This window comes from Manis pentadactyla, chromosome 13 (assembly GCF_030020395.1).
Source record: "Manis pentadactyla isolate mManPen7 chromosome 13, mManPen7.hap1, whole genome shotgun sequence".
In the NCBI taxonomy this organism is placed as follows: Eukaryota; Metazoa; Chordata; class Mammalia; order Pholidota; family Manidae; genus Manis; species Manis pentadactyla.
In genome coordinates, this window is record NC_080031.1 from 11880860 (window position 1) to 11895587 (window position 14728).

A 14728-nucleotide genomic window follows, 5' to 3' on the forward strand; every position below is an offset into this window, starting at 1 on the left:
CTAGCTTGTAATGCTATTTTTCTTTTTATTGGAATAAAAGAGGCTGCCAAGTTCTGATGTCACTTCAGTAATTTCATGGCCTGATAAAAGTAGAATTTTATCCATTAAACATTCATCCCCCTGCCAAGTTTACCTCCAACCAAGCAATGTGTATAATTACTCAATGAGCAGATATCAAATTATAGTCAAATAGAGAATACTCTTTACTTTTATTCTGATACCCTAAAAAGCCAGTAACTGTCAGACACTTCCCTGGCAAGAGAGAGAAGCCAGAATGCACTTTTTAGTTCCTACATATCCAGGAGAATTCCTGCAATACTGAGTATTTAAAAAGCACAGAGACAAAATATGACATCAGCTCTCTGGACACCAAATAATGTTGCACAGTGCAAAAATATGTATTTCACATATATACTTTCTCAAATATTACACAGGCATTCCAGTAAAAATGTGAAAATAGATGTCCTAGTATCTTCAACATTTAGCTATTTTGTCTTTATCTAAAGCTTTCTTTCATCTTCATTATTTGAAGCTATGGTATACCTGACCTTGACATGGAGGCTCACTGCTTCCATCGGATTTTTAAGAGCAGAATTGTGTGTTGAAATCATCCAAGGATCTAGAGAAGACAGGTTAGCATCTTGCTACTTACTGTGGTTCACTCAGCAGCATCAACATCACTTGGAAACTTGTTAGAAAGGGAGAATCTGGGATTCACTCCAGACCTATTAAATCAGAATCTGCATTTTAATCCCCCAGGAAATTCAAATGCACATTAAAGTTTGAGAAGCACTGCTTTAGCACTCATACACTTGGGGCATTTGGGTGCTGAGTATTTGTTCGGCACAGTACAAGGGAGAGTATGAGGAATGATCACCAAGAGAGGAAAATTACATTGTCCTTAAGGAGTACGGTAAGGATGAGACAGATATCCAAACAACGGTGACACAACACCAGTGCCATGAGAGACGTATAAGCAGGTATATTCAAGGAACGCAAAGTAGCAGATGATGACAAGCACCAGGCAGGTAAAGAGGCCTCTATATCCTATTGGAGGACCTGACTTTCAGAAGTGAGCAACTCAGGGACTATGGAAAAATTGAATTTAAGGACGGCAGTCACATGATCAGATTTATGTTTTAGGAAAATCATTACTCTGGCAAAATGTAGAAAATGGATGATTTGTTAGGGGGAAAACCAAGACTGGAGAGAGGGAGATGAGGTAGGAGAAGTTTAAGGAGATAGATTTTTTTGTCTCACAGTCTGAATCTTCTTCTCATCCTTCTCCCAAATTTTGAAAAGAAGGCTGAAGGGATAAGGATAAGGTAATGGTAACACAGAGAGATATAAAGAGACCTGCTCATAGGTTACAGGGAGGGTATACTTGGGAGTCTAACAATCTATTAAGAACTAGCAAAGTATCTTCTCCATATTTAATAGTCACTAGATCTACTGGAACAGCCTGGTGTTCCAGTATGCATAAATACAAAACAGTAAAAACTCAGTATACTTTTCTGATTTGTAGAGAAAACATTATTTTGGTGATTCGGGATTCTACATCCTCTTCAGTCATTCTAAATATCAATGATTAACATGAATTACTAACATATTTACGGACACAAGATGTATACATGGTTAAACAATGATGAACTCCAGAAAATATCCTGAATATAGTTTTGTGGCTTGGATAAATCACTGATACTGGTCTTTCTCCTCCCATAAGAGTTATTTCTCTCCTTTGAAATCCAAGTGTTGGAAAGTTTGGGTAAGGAAAAGAAAGTAGAGGTACAAGAGGTGTAATTTTTACTTCATATTTAATTTCTTGCAGGAGTGATAATTAACTGGGCCAACAGATGGCTTCAAGTTGATGCTCCAATGTGTACCTACGTAAAAAGGCAGCAGATAGTATACATGTGAAGTATCATTTCCGATACTGATAACACTCAGAATATTGGAAAAGCCCCTGTTTTCTCTTTAAATAAGACAGAATATTTGACATTGTTAGTGAGAGACTAAAAATTACATTTAACGTGAAAAGTGCCAGCACGTGGAGGCTGTCCTTACTTTAGGGTTGGTTTGAGAAGAGTTATTTATCCAATGGCTGTTGGACATTTTTAACACATTTCTCCCTCTAAAATCATGTACATGGTATTTATGTACAGCAGCTCTCTCATAAGAGCCTATTTATGGAGTCTTAGTACTACAAAGGTCCTGAGAGGTCAAGTGGTCCAATATCACACCCCAGGAAGAGATCCTCTCCACAGTATTTTTTGCAAATGCCACTAAAACATGTCTAGTAATAAAGAGCTCACTCCCCTCCAAAAGAACATTTTCTATCTTGAGGCAGCTCTATTTGTCAGACAGTTCTTCTTTCTTTTGAAATAAAACCTGCATCTACGGAGTCCCCCCCTGTGGCACAAAAGACGAATCATAAATCACTATTTCAACTCTCCCCACGCCCATTGAAATCTCAGCCACTGGTGGTCTGATTTAAGAAGAAAAGGGGACAACTTGACCCTCTGAAGTCCAGGGGACCCATCCCTGCACATGGCTGTATGTGAAGAATGACCTTGTATCCAGGAGCTATGAATAGTAAGATTTAATAAAATTATAAATGCTGAAAAATACAATGTCTCCTGAGAGAGAAGTGGCTTGTGCTCAAGCACAACATCCAGAAAATCCTTCATCAACAGTTCCAAGGACAGAAGTATAAGCCATTAACCTCAACCACGGCTCTCTCAAAATTAAAAACAAATAAACAAACAAACAAAAAAATTCTGATTCATCAACATCATCTTGTAGTCTTATTTCACAGTTTGGTGAAATAAATTTTATTTAGCATATTAGGGAATTTCTAACAATACAAACAGAAACTCTAAACATATAGCAATAATAGCCTGACAGCACTTGTTAAGAACTCTTCTTCCTGATACAAGGGTACAGTCCTGTTCTTCAAAATTTTCCTGTGGCACAACAACATCCTAGCTCCATTTTCTTCCATTTTAGGTGGATTTTTTTTGTTTGTTTCAAAAAAGCATTGAGTTGTTTCATTTCTTATAAAAGAATATGACACTAATGCTAAGCCAGTGGTTACATCCATACAATTCGAAGTACTAATTATGGCACTAAATCCTAAGCATGAAGGATATAAGCTCCCTCAGATGGTCCTTCTCTATTCTGAGGCTCCCTTCTCTTCTAAAAACATACACAAAGAATGCGGTTATCAAAGGATTTGGTTTATGAAACTGTGACTGAAGGTAATTTGCTTACCTTCAGCCCAATTTTATGTATAATATATTCTAAGCTGGCCACTGGGATCTGACTTTTTAATAATTTAAGAAGTGTTATCTTCTTTTGTTCCCAATGATCACGTAGCCAATATGCCAATAAAATTGACGACTATGAATTTTAAAACACACAAAAGACAACACAAGTTAAAAAAGCATGAATTACTACCATACACAATAACACAGATGAATTCAGCCATAAGGAGCAGTGCAAGAAACCAGATATAAAAGCGCACATACTTTATGAATCCATTTCTATAAAGTTGGAGGACAGGCAAAACTAATCCGTGGTGAGATTAGTCAGAATAGCTGTTGCCTGCTGGAGATGGCGGGGTTGTCTGAGAAGGGACACCGGGCAGTCTCCTGAGATGAAGAAAATGTCCTACTAGATCTTGATCTGGGTCACAGTTACTACACACAGGTTTCAATGTAAAACTTCATTCTATTCACTTAGTATGCATTAACTGTACACTTGTGTACATCTGTATATTATACCTCAACTGGGAAACAGATGCAATGTATTGTTTCGCTTTTAAGTTTCAGTTGCAAAATGAAGAAAACTGTAGCATTCTTAAACTACAGCAGAGCCCTGTGTTCACAGTATTACTAACTCCTGAGACTTCTTCATTCCTTAGTCCTTTAAAAAAAAATCACTTCTGCATCAAAGTAGCAGACTATCAGTGCAGGAGGAGTTATTAAAAATACCAACAGCTAGAATTTACAGAGGTTCTACTATATGCCAAGCACTTTACTTTCATTATCTTATGTAACTCCACATGATGGTAAGAGATACTATTGTTATTAACCCCATTTTGCAGATGAGGAAACCAAGACTTAGGTAAAAATCACTGCCCCAATCACACAAATAAAAAGGGATGTGCAGGTCTATCACAAGAAGAGCTGAAAAGCAAACTGTATGACAGCTTCTTAATTCTCTTTTATTGGGGTAACACAAAAATAATATCACTCACACAGTTCTAAGCAACAAAATGTAAGCAGAATGTGTCTAAGTTCAGTAATATAACCTGTGTATTTTTTTCCCCTTTCAAGTAAGATGTAAGGAATTTCACAGTTCCTTAGTTCTATGATTAAAAAGCACATCACTCGCTCTCAAGAATTGAAGTCCTTACATTCCAAATGGTAAGTAGCAGAGCAAAATGTTCTTTGGGGTAGTTTTTTATGATCCTGCCATCAAAATATATCATACAGCAAAGCAACTAAATGACTATGAAACAAGACAGGTACAATGCTAACTTTCCTATTTACTCCAATTCATTCAAAGGTCCTGTCAGTTTGGCCATACTAGTAGAAAGCATGCACAGGATTAAGGTCAAAAAAATTAAACATATTCTCTAAAAAGCGTTTTTATTTTCTACATACTGTATCATGAGAATTTGGTAGAGTAGTACATAGTAATAGGATGGAAAGAACTGTGATACAGCATGAATTTAATCAGGAATAAAGACATCAAATTAACCACCAAATACGCTATTGCATTCTGCATTAGTTGAAAATTACAAGAACAGAGTTCACGTTCACTTTTAATTATTCTCAGAAGATGAACATTAATTACACCATCCAACATTCAGAACTGCTTGCTCTTCATTGAAACGTGCACAAAGAACAAATTGGGCTAATATTCTGAAAAATATTTACATCCAGAAAGTATTTGGCACATGTGAGGAAGGAAGGAAGAAAAAAGGCACACTAATGTTTCTCAAAAATTTTGCTCCAAAGATTTTACAGAATACTTTTGGTAGATATATTTTCATTTACTTATGAGCACTAGCAAGTCTGCAAAGCAATGATTTAAAACATACTAGAAATCAGAAAGAATTCTTACAAAGACAACAGAAAAGAGACATACACTGAATGAATTTAGATTCTATGATAATCATTTGACAAAAACACGATTAAATCAGATAAAAACGAAAAAGCAAACTAAAATACGCCTGTTCAAACAAGCGTTTCATCTCTGCAAAACAATTTGCTCCACACAGAAGTCTGATTTTGCCCACAGTTTAAAAAGTTATTAAAACAATACATCAGCCCTCACAGGCAAGACCAAACTGCCCCACAATTCTACAAACTTATCAAAAGATCATTCAGAGAAAACTCACCAAGTCTGGAACGTGTATATGCTTGTGCTCCGGAGGGAAAACAGAGAAGTGACTTTTTGTACTTACAGTGGCATTCGCTTCAGTGCTAAGAACACATCACCACAGTTCTGCTTGTAAGAAAGTCCTGACTAGCAATCTGCCTCTGGGTTGGGCTTTTCTATTACAAGATAAGCTGTTAAGTCATGCCTTGATTTTAGATCTGCTAACATATGGAGTCTTCTAATGCAGCCTCTCTCCACCCCCCGCCCTCCCCCCGTCCCCCATCACCACTCTGCTCCCCTCCCTCTCCACACACACACATACACACATACAAAAAAGGCACTGCAGGGCAGAAATTCCTCAGGTGCTCGCTAATGGAATTCCCAGGGTCTTGGAGCCGCTTCGGGGATCAAGAGATCTCATAGCCCCTGCTGGGGTAAGGAGCAGCGAGTCTGTTCCATTTAATCAAATACAGAATGAATTTTCAGCTCTATTCACTAGCTTGTCTCCAGGGCTCTCAAAAGGCACCAGGCAGCTAGAATCACACACATGTGGCTCTTTTAGGCAAGTATAATTAGTTTGATTTTAAAAAGCCACATTAATAATATCACCTCAGGACCATTATTCAGGGGACAGATGACAATGATACTGTATGTTTTAAGCCTAACAATGGGGGAAAGAGCACAAACAATGAGGGAAAACTAGAAGGGTTAAAAAAAAAAAAATCAACCAACTACTTTTTCATCTAATTGCAATCCAGTATTTTTAAAGTGACATTAAATATGTTCCATATACCATCTCCTAATTTTAACTGAAAAGAATCAAGTAGAGGCCCTCCTCCCCATCCTTTTGACAGTGAAGTAGTACCACATACACACCAAAAATTTACAAGTGAAATGTTTATAAATAAATGGAATGCTTACATACAACATGAAATTTTAAGTAAAAACAGTAAGACATTCTCTCATTCAACCCAAGTTAAATTTCTTGAAAAAAGCACCAATGAAAAACTATTGTGAAATCAAGTCCTTCAAAGCAATCTGTTTAGCAACCAGACTCCAAATGCCCTTTCTAATTGAATGAATTCCTATTAAGTAGTAAGATCACATATCTAAAGAATATAAAGAGTAAACCTGGTAGACAGCCCATCTTCTCTTCTGATGTGTTGTCTTATATGTCTACATGGTACAGAGACTAGTTACAAGGTGATAGCTAATGTAATTACATGTTATAAAGGACAAATGTTTCAATTAGTTATTGTTAATTTCCTAGCCTATTTCACTAAGATAATGTTTAATTCCTGAAATCATTTCCCCAGGATTTGACAACCACCAATTTTTAGTCTAAATGCCTGCAAAAGAAACATTTCTAGAGAGAAAAGTTTTACTTCATCTTATATCCTGACAAAGCCATAAATGAAATAATCTGGAAAGTCACGAAAGTATAAGGGCGAAGGGGAAAAATAAGAGGAAAGCATGAGAACTAGTCAACACAGTTTACCTGACCTCTTTAGAGCAAAGCCCTAAGGACAGAAGTTCCTGCTCCTACACACAGCCTTCACCTACATATACCTTGCTGATCTTAAAAGTGAACTAATTCCTTTCATGCAAAGTCAAACCACCTGCAAAGAAGGCAAGTAGTAAGACTGATTTAGTGGCCACCCTACACAAGCCAGATCAGTGTGCTCCAGTCCTAAGGGTTCTTTGTACTTCCTGGCTCAAGAGAAAGAGCTGTTTAACTATTTTCCCCAGAAGAGGAGGTTGATGAGAACCAAGGCAATCAATCAAAGCATCCCAAGTGAGTTGCTACACAAACAATAGCACAGTACCTCTAGTAACTGATTTTCCTGGTTGACTAAACTATTCAAACAAAGACAGATTTTCCAAATACGGTACCTGAGTTTTTGCTTGAGAGTTAAACAATATACACTTGTGTACTTTGTTTTATAGAAATATAAATGTTTCTGTCCTACACACTGCCAAGCACACACCCAGGGCACGTCTTTACAAAATGAAACAGGTTTTCTCCATCCTTCTCATATAACTTAAAGTACAAGGCAGTTTATTTCAACATGTGCATAACAGAAACGACAGTATTTGGTGCCTCTCTGGGTTCCTAAGAATGCTTTCTAGTTAAGCACTAATTTAAAATTTCCAGAAATTCAGTTTTTGTTCATCTTGCCCTAAAAGTTGAACTACCCTCCATATTTTCAGCTAAAACGGACTATCCCCCCATAATGTGCTATAAAATGTAATAGAATGTTTGGAATTATACCTAGAATAACCTCATTTCATTTCATTCTCCAGTCCCCTCCCCAGCTTCACCTACCAGACACTGCCCATTAGGTATATACCAAGTGTCAGCTGGGAGTCAGAGGGTTATGGTATAAATGAGGCATGGAGTCAGCATTGGCTTCTTTCTTCTTTACTGGCCATTGGCCTGAGAATAAATCTCATGATACCTTTTAGTCCAACCTTCTGTTTCTCAAAGTGTTGATTTAGGACACACAGGCTGACTTTCTTTTAATGAGGTTGCCTAAATTCTAGATCTCAACTGGAGGCAGCCTACCCTTTAAGCACCTGCCACCCTCTGCAGTTGATCAGGAAAGGCGGGCATTGTGGAGAAGAGCTCCTTCAGGAGAGAGCCTTCCACCTGATTTGATGGGGTTAGGCAGAACAATAAAGGGAAGGCGAAAGAGTCTATCTATCCCCCTCGGTGATTTATTACTGAAATTCCTGGATGTGGAGAGAAAGCAACAAAGGTCTGGAAGCCGCAGACTGAAATAAATAGCGAGCTGTAATGTATTTAGCAAATGATAATGCAGTCCACAGAAAGCTTTACAGAAGAGAGGGAAAAATACACTCCCTGGGGCGGGGAAGTCACTGAGTCTGTGAAGGCAGAGAAAGATACATTGTGCAGGAAATTTCTCTTGCTTCTCCCTACACATAAATCACTGTCTCTTGCGGGCGCTCTGCAGGATGGAGGTTGAGAGGGGCGAGGGACCCCGCTCCCTTGGGAAAACATGCTAGCGCTCCTTGCTCCCCGCTATGATGCATCTCACCTGCCCCAGCGGATCATTGTCAGAGACTTAGCCGTGTCACTGACACCTCACCCCGCCTCCTCCCACGAGGTGGCTCAGAGCTCCCGCTGGGCACCGGTGAGCTGCCCTTCCCAGACCCCGCACGTAGCCCTGGATCCCTACGCCCTCGGCGCCCTCCGACCCGCCCACCCCCGGACCTCCCGCCCCGAAGCCGCGTGGCCCCCAAGCCGGGTACCCCCGACCACCCCACCCCCCGCACCTCTCAGCGGGGCAGACTAAGCCCCCAGACCTCCTGCGCTGCAGCCGGCTCGGAGAGCCACCCCCAGGTCATCCCCCGCGCGCTGGCGGCGACTACGGCGGCGGCGGCCGGAATCCGAACGGGCCCCTCCATGCACCGGGCAGGGCAACGGGAGGGCGCGTCGCCTCGCACGCCGGGGCGGGGGCGCAGGGGCGGGCGGGCGCGGGGTACTCTCCTCGCACCCAGCAGCGCGAGCCGGGCACCCGGGACTGAGGGGAGGGGAATCGGGGGGGGCGGAGTCACCGGGGCGCGTCCCCGCGGCCGCGCTCCACCCCGCCGAGGCGCGCGGGCGCGTACCCGGCGGGCGCGGGGCCAGCGAGCAGCACGCGAGGAGCGGGAGGAGGGAACCGGGCCCGGAGGCCCCGCCGGAGGTGCGCGCGCAGCCTGCCAGATCGGCGGCGGGAGGTGGGCCGTACCAATCCGCGGAACGGGGGCGCGCCGCGCAGGACCTGCTCCCGGGCCCTCACTGCTTGCTCTGCGGGAAAGCCTCCCGGCGCAGTTGCGTCCAGTCTCTGCTTCGGACCCGGAGGGCTGAGGGTGGGCTGCCCTAGCAGCTCACGGGGATCTCCACAGCGCCTGCGATCTCTCTCCCCTCACCTTTACCTCCCCGGGAGACGCAGCATTTCGGGCAGGTCCACAAAAGGGCTGCCTGTCCCCGGCTGCCCCGCCCCCGCCCCCGCCCCCGGCTCCTCCACCTAAGTTGTCGGAGGAGCCAGATGCTCCGTTCTCTTGGCTCTTACCTCGTAGCTGCCTTGTGGTTCCAGCTTCCCGCCGCTTTGGGTTCCTTCGCCTGTTCACCACTTTCAATGTTTGGTTTCTTAGGCAGCTTCATCTGATTCCCCAGACCCCCCGTCCTGTGAACAGGTAGCCAAAGTCAGACGAGGAGTCTCCGGGTGAAGCCAGCACGGCCTTTGGCTCGAGTCTTCCCAGCCCGCCCACCCTTTGGACCTGCCCCAGGTTATTTGATCGCACTGCACTTGAGTTGTTCAAACAGAAAAAGGGAAAAATAATTTCCATTTAAATGGTTGCTGTGAAGCTTAAATATAATACTTAGTGAAAAGCACCTGCCACTCAGTGCATTCGAAGATGACTTCTATATAATAACAGGGTTCTTTGGGTTTTTTTTTTTAACCCTCATCATCATTACTTACGACTGGTTTAACTACTAAAGGAGCCCTAATGATACTTCAAAAACACTCGGTATTGAACTATAGGAGAAATATGCCAGTCCGCTTTACCTTCTTACTTGAATTTCACAAAGAAATGTTTTGAAAGTATGGTGGTGTTCACCTAACTCAATTTATTCTCCATTGTCTCATTTTTTACTTATTCAACCCTGTATGTTACTAACTTAAGGTATAGTAAGTGATTTTTCATTCAGTAAATAAGACGTCAGAGAAGGAGGTTCAACTGAAATGCGAGTTTTGTATAAATGAAGATGGAATTGTGGCTTTCTTGTGGCACTCTGTAAGAATCCTAACCATCCCTCTGGGCACTCCCAAATCTCACAGTGCCATTTGGATATCATATCACTAAACCTGTTGTTATTCATAATCAGACCTGAGAAATAATTATGTTCGTTGATAACAATTACTCCCTTTCTGCCTTGTTCATAAGTAGAGAAAGCATTTCAGGTATAGTTTTTCATGAATGAACCATTCATTTATCCAACGTCTACTTTAAAAGTGTTTATTGAGAAGTTACTTTACGGCACTGCTAGGCAAAGAGGTACACAGAGAAATGTGACACCGCTTCAAATGGCTCTAATCTGTGATACAGACACACAAATGAATACACTGAGAGGTCTTCAGTGCAATGAACCCCTGTTCATTGCTGTGCAAGCACAGGGCAGGGTTGCTAAACCTGTTTGGAGTTTGGCAGGTAAGGAGGGCAGCTTGTCAAGAAAGACTTCTCACAAGTAGTGACCTATGAACTAAGCCTTGAAGGATAGTAGGTGTTGGCCAGGTCAAGGTGAAGGAATAGAAGGACAGTTTAGGGAGGACATTATGAATAAAGGCATAGAGGCAAAAAAAAACAAGGCTGCTCAAAGCAACTGCGAGCTCTTCTTTGTGGTTGAAGCGCAAGGAGCCAGGTAGGGATTGATAAGTGAAGGCACTGCAGAAAGAAGCCGAGCCAGATCACAGACAGCTGGCTGGTCACAGCATGCCAAGAAGCTGGCTGGGGCTTTATCCTTTAGGTAATGGGGAGTCAATGCAGGGATTTTTAAGTGGCAATGTGACATGGTCAGATTTGTGTTTGCTGGATCAGATACATTTGAGGGAGACAAGCCTGAGGTCAAAAAATGAGTAAGCTTCTGAAGCCATCTAGGATAACAGTCATAAAGACGGAGAAGAGAGGGGGAAATTCCAGAAACAAGAAAAATTTGACAAGAAGGACTTCTTGTTTCCACATTGCATGTGGAAAGTAAAGAAAAGAAAGCACTCAAGAATGACATCAGCTTTCTATCTTGAGTGGACGGTAGTCAGTCCCCTTACTCCACAGCACCTGGAAGAGAGCAATACAATGCCGGAGATACAGGTTTTAGGGGAACAATTATGTGTTCAGTTCTGAACCTTTTGAATTGAGGTGCCCGTGGAGCCTCCACATACAGGCGTCCACTAGATCAGTAAGTCTAAACTGGAGATATAGATTTAAAAGTCATCAGAATAAAGTATATTTTACCATGAAAGTGGAAGTGATCCCTCAGGAAGAAATGGAACTTAGAAAGTTGTGACCAATGATGGTCACAAAACTCTAAAACTCCAATAACTGAAGCCCTCAGTTATTCTGGTGATTTTAGAGGGAAGGTTGTTTGCAAATGCAAGGTGTGAGACTTGAAAGGATGCTTAAGTGGTGTGGGTTTGGAATAGCCATTAAGAAAAAGAAGAGTTGAAAAGTGAAGTTGAAAACCAGTCATAGGATTGATGAGTGAGACTGAGGTCCTGGCTGAAGGTTAGAGATCATGAATTTTTAGTGATAAGAGTCTGCATGATTGTGTGATTCTCTCTACCAAAATGTAAGCACTCGAATGTAAGAGGAAACACATAACACTGATCCAGATTTGGAGTTTTGCTGGGAAAAATGCAAGGAGAATAATCTATGGTACTGGAAAGAAAATAATGAAATCATCAGTCCTAGAATCCAGGCTGTGAGCTGGAAAAGAATGATAGACTGGGATAAAATGACAGATTAAAGAAAAGGAGATTTTTATGAGGTTAAAGAGAAGTTGATACAGGATTAAGGAATGAAAAGCCAAGAAGTCTTTGGCTATAATCTCCATTTCCCAAGTGGGGACAGTTCCAGGTAATGTTTAGGTCTGGCATGCTAATAGCTGCTGGTGGATGAAGTGGGTAGAGATTTAAGGCCATCAGAATTTATGGGATCAGGGCTTGAGAGACGGGAGGACATTGGAGGGACTGAGAGGATGTTAAGAGAAATACCATGAGCCGAGTGCCCACGTCCACAGTTAGTAGGTGGGAAGGTTTGATAGAAGCTGAGTGACACAAATGTATATCCTGTGGATTTTAGGTCAGAATTGGGTTCTTTTATAATACCAAATAAATGTGAGAACTGGTTCTCCAAGAATAACATGTGACAGGCTGAGTAGAGTCAGTCAAGCAGACTTGCATCAAATTTTGACTCCACTTCATTTGACTTGGTGATGTTATTTAAACTCCTGGAGTTTTAATTTCATCATTTGTAAAATTGGGATGATATTTACACTTCAAATAGGATTGGTTATATGACCTACTTCCATAGGGTTGCTGGGAGGATTAATTGAAATACATATTAAGCACTTCATACTTGGAATGGCAATCATTGAATAAAAGTTAGATGTGATAATAATAATGGTTAATGCTTATATAGTACTTGCAATATGCCAAGTATTATTTTGAGCATTAGTTCCCCATTACAAATGCGGAAACAGGCCCAGCAATGCAAGGTGTCCTGACGAGGATTACGCAGCTAGTCAGTGTCACAGCTGGTATTCAAACCCAGGTAGTCTGGCTCTAGAGGCTGAACTCTTGATTAGTCTGTATTCATGTCTCCCCACAATAAAAATGTTTATTAACATCACTTCAGATGATTTTATCCATTAAAAAGCTTTTGTTGAGCACCTTTTATGTGTAAAGCATCAAATTAAAGAGATGTCAGAATATACCTGGATTAAACACATCAACGGGCCTCTTCAGGAGCCCTTGGCCTCACCTGTCTCTAGGACCCTCAGCTACCACAGTGACCCACTCGGTGTTCCTCTCTACAATCTGGACACTGAAAACCTTGGGATCTGGCGTCTGCCGCATGTGCTAAGAGGCCACGTGACCCGGCCCAAAAGGGCACTCCTTTTGAATTGAGGTGCCCGTGGAGCCTCCACATACAGGCGTCCACTAGATCAGTAAGTCTAAACTGGAGATATAGATTTAAAAGTCATCAGAATAAAGTATATTTTACCATGAAAGTGGAAGTGATCCCTCAGGAAGAAATGGAACTTAGAAAGTTGTGACCAATGATGGTCACAAAACTCTAAAACTCCAATAACTAAAGCCCTCAGTTATTCTGGTGATTTTAGAGGGAAGGTTGTTTGCAAATGCAAGGTGTGAGAACCAATGAATGGGAACAGCACAAGGAAGACATTCCTTCTCCCTTCCTCCCTCCAGGGGCCTGTTCCAAGGTGTGAATTTTCAGTAAATCTTGTCTGGAGACATCCTTCATGGCCAAGCAGGAGCACCTGTGGAATGACCAGCCACATATCTTGTGAGTTGTCAGAAAGCAGCAGGCAGCATGGTAACCTGTCATCTTGCATTTGTCTCCCAACTTTTGCTATCACGTCTCCCTTTCCCTCACTCTCACCTGGGATTGACCTGGTTGCCTTGACCTCTGCTTACTGGAGTCTCTGAATGTAAGGAGTTTATAGTAAGCTTTAGGAGGACAAGGCCTACCTCTACATTAAATAAAACTATCAATAGCTATTTGACAAATACCAAATGAATAGGTTATAGCAGGGCACAAATCTGAGTCCCAGCCTGAATATTATTAAGTATGTATGCATTTTCCATGTCTTGCTTTCCTCATATATAAAATGGAGATGTGACACGTGTGTAGCACTTTCAAACATTAATAGTGAGAATAAAAAATTGGTACAGCCTCCAGGGAAGAAAATTTGATGATATGTGTAAAAATTTCATGTGCTTTTACTCTGATTCTGCAGATAAATCTTGAAATTTATTCTATAGATACTCTTGCTGTGTGTAAAGTCCATTCACTGAAACACTGTTTATAGCAGATTAAGAACAGCAGGTATATCCACACAATGGAATACTCTGCCACTGAAAAAAACAGACGCTGAGAGAACTGCCATGGAAAAGTACTCGAGATCCTGCCATTTTCAACACCCTGGATGGACCTTGAGGGCATTATGCTAACTGAAATAAATCAGACAGAGAAAGACAAATACCGTATGATCTCACGTTTGGAATCTAAACACAGAACTAATAAAAACAGAGATCAGATTGGTATTGCTAGAGGTGGGGATGGGGGTGGGTGACACGGGTGAAGGTCATGAAATGGTAAAAACTTCCATTTATAGAATGAATGAGTTCTGGGGGTGTGATGTACAGCATGGTGACTGTATAGTTAACAATATAGTTAACAATCATCTGAAGGTTGCTAAGAAAGTAGATTTAAAAGTTCTCATCACAAGAAAAAAATGTGTTACTATGTGAGATGATGGATGTGAACGAAACTCAATGTGGTAATCATTTCTCAATATATACATAGATCATTATGTTGTACACCTTAAAATTATACAATGTTATGTGTCAAGTCAATAAAACTAGGGGGGAAAGAAAGTATGGGATATACAGTATTATGCCCTAGTTTCTAAAAGGGAGAAACTAAGAATATATCTTTGTATTTCCTTTTCTTTTGCATAAAGACCCATTGGAAGGATTCAAAAAATAACTTTAAAAATGATTACCTTGGATGAAAGCAGATAATAGGGTTG

The 14728-nt window shown here is 41.3% G+C and overlaps 1 protein-coding gene and 1 long non-coding RNA gene across 15 annotated transcripts in view; one reads left to right on the top strand and one right to left on the bottom strand.

Annotated features, from left to right (window-relative positions):
• CDON (cell adhesion associated, oncogene regulated) overlaps window positions 1-9586 on the bottom strand; it is a 97578-nt gene extending 87992 nt beyond the window's left edge. For 9 of the 14 annotated variants that reach the window (XR_008993439.1, XR_008993437.1, XR_008993436.1 and 6 more), the window contains exon 1: window positions 8686-8945. The gene's annotated coding sequence lies outside the window, so the exon portion shown is untranslated. Of the gene's footprint in view, window positions 1-652; window positions 726-5407; window positions 5637-8685; window positions 8946-9140; window positions 9290-9464 lie in introns of those variants that run through there. The other 5 variants (XM_057490916.1, XM_036930031.2, XM_036930034.2 and 2 more) reach the window with 5 other exon arrangements.
• LOC118934510 (uncharacterized) lies at window positions 9467-14176 on the top strand. The gene is made up of 2 exons (XR_008993440.1): window positions 9467-9588; window positions 13383-14176. It is a non-coding gene; the product is annotated as an uncharacterized LOC118934510 (long non-coding RNA).
• The last annotated feature ends 552 nt before the right edge of the window (window positions 14177-14728 follow it).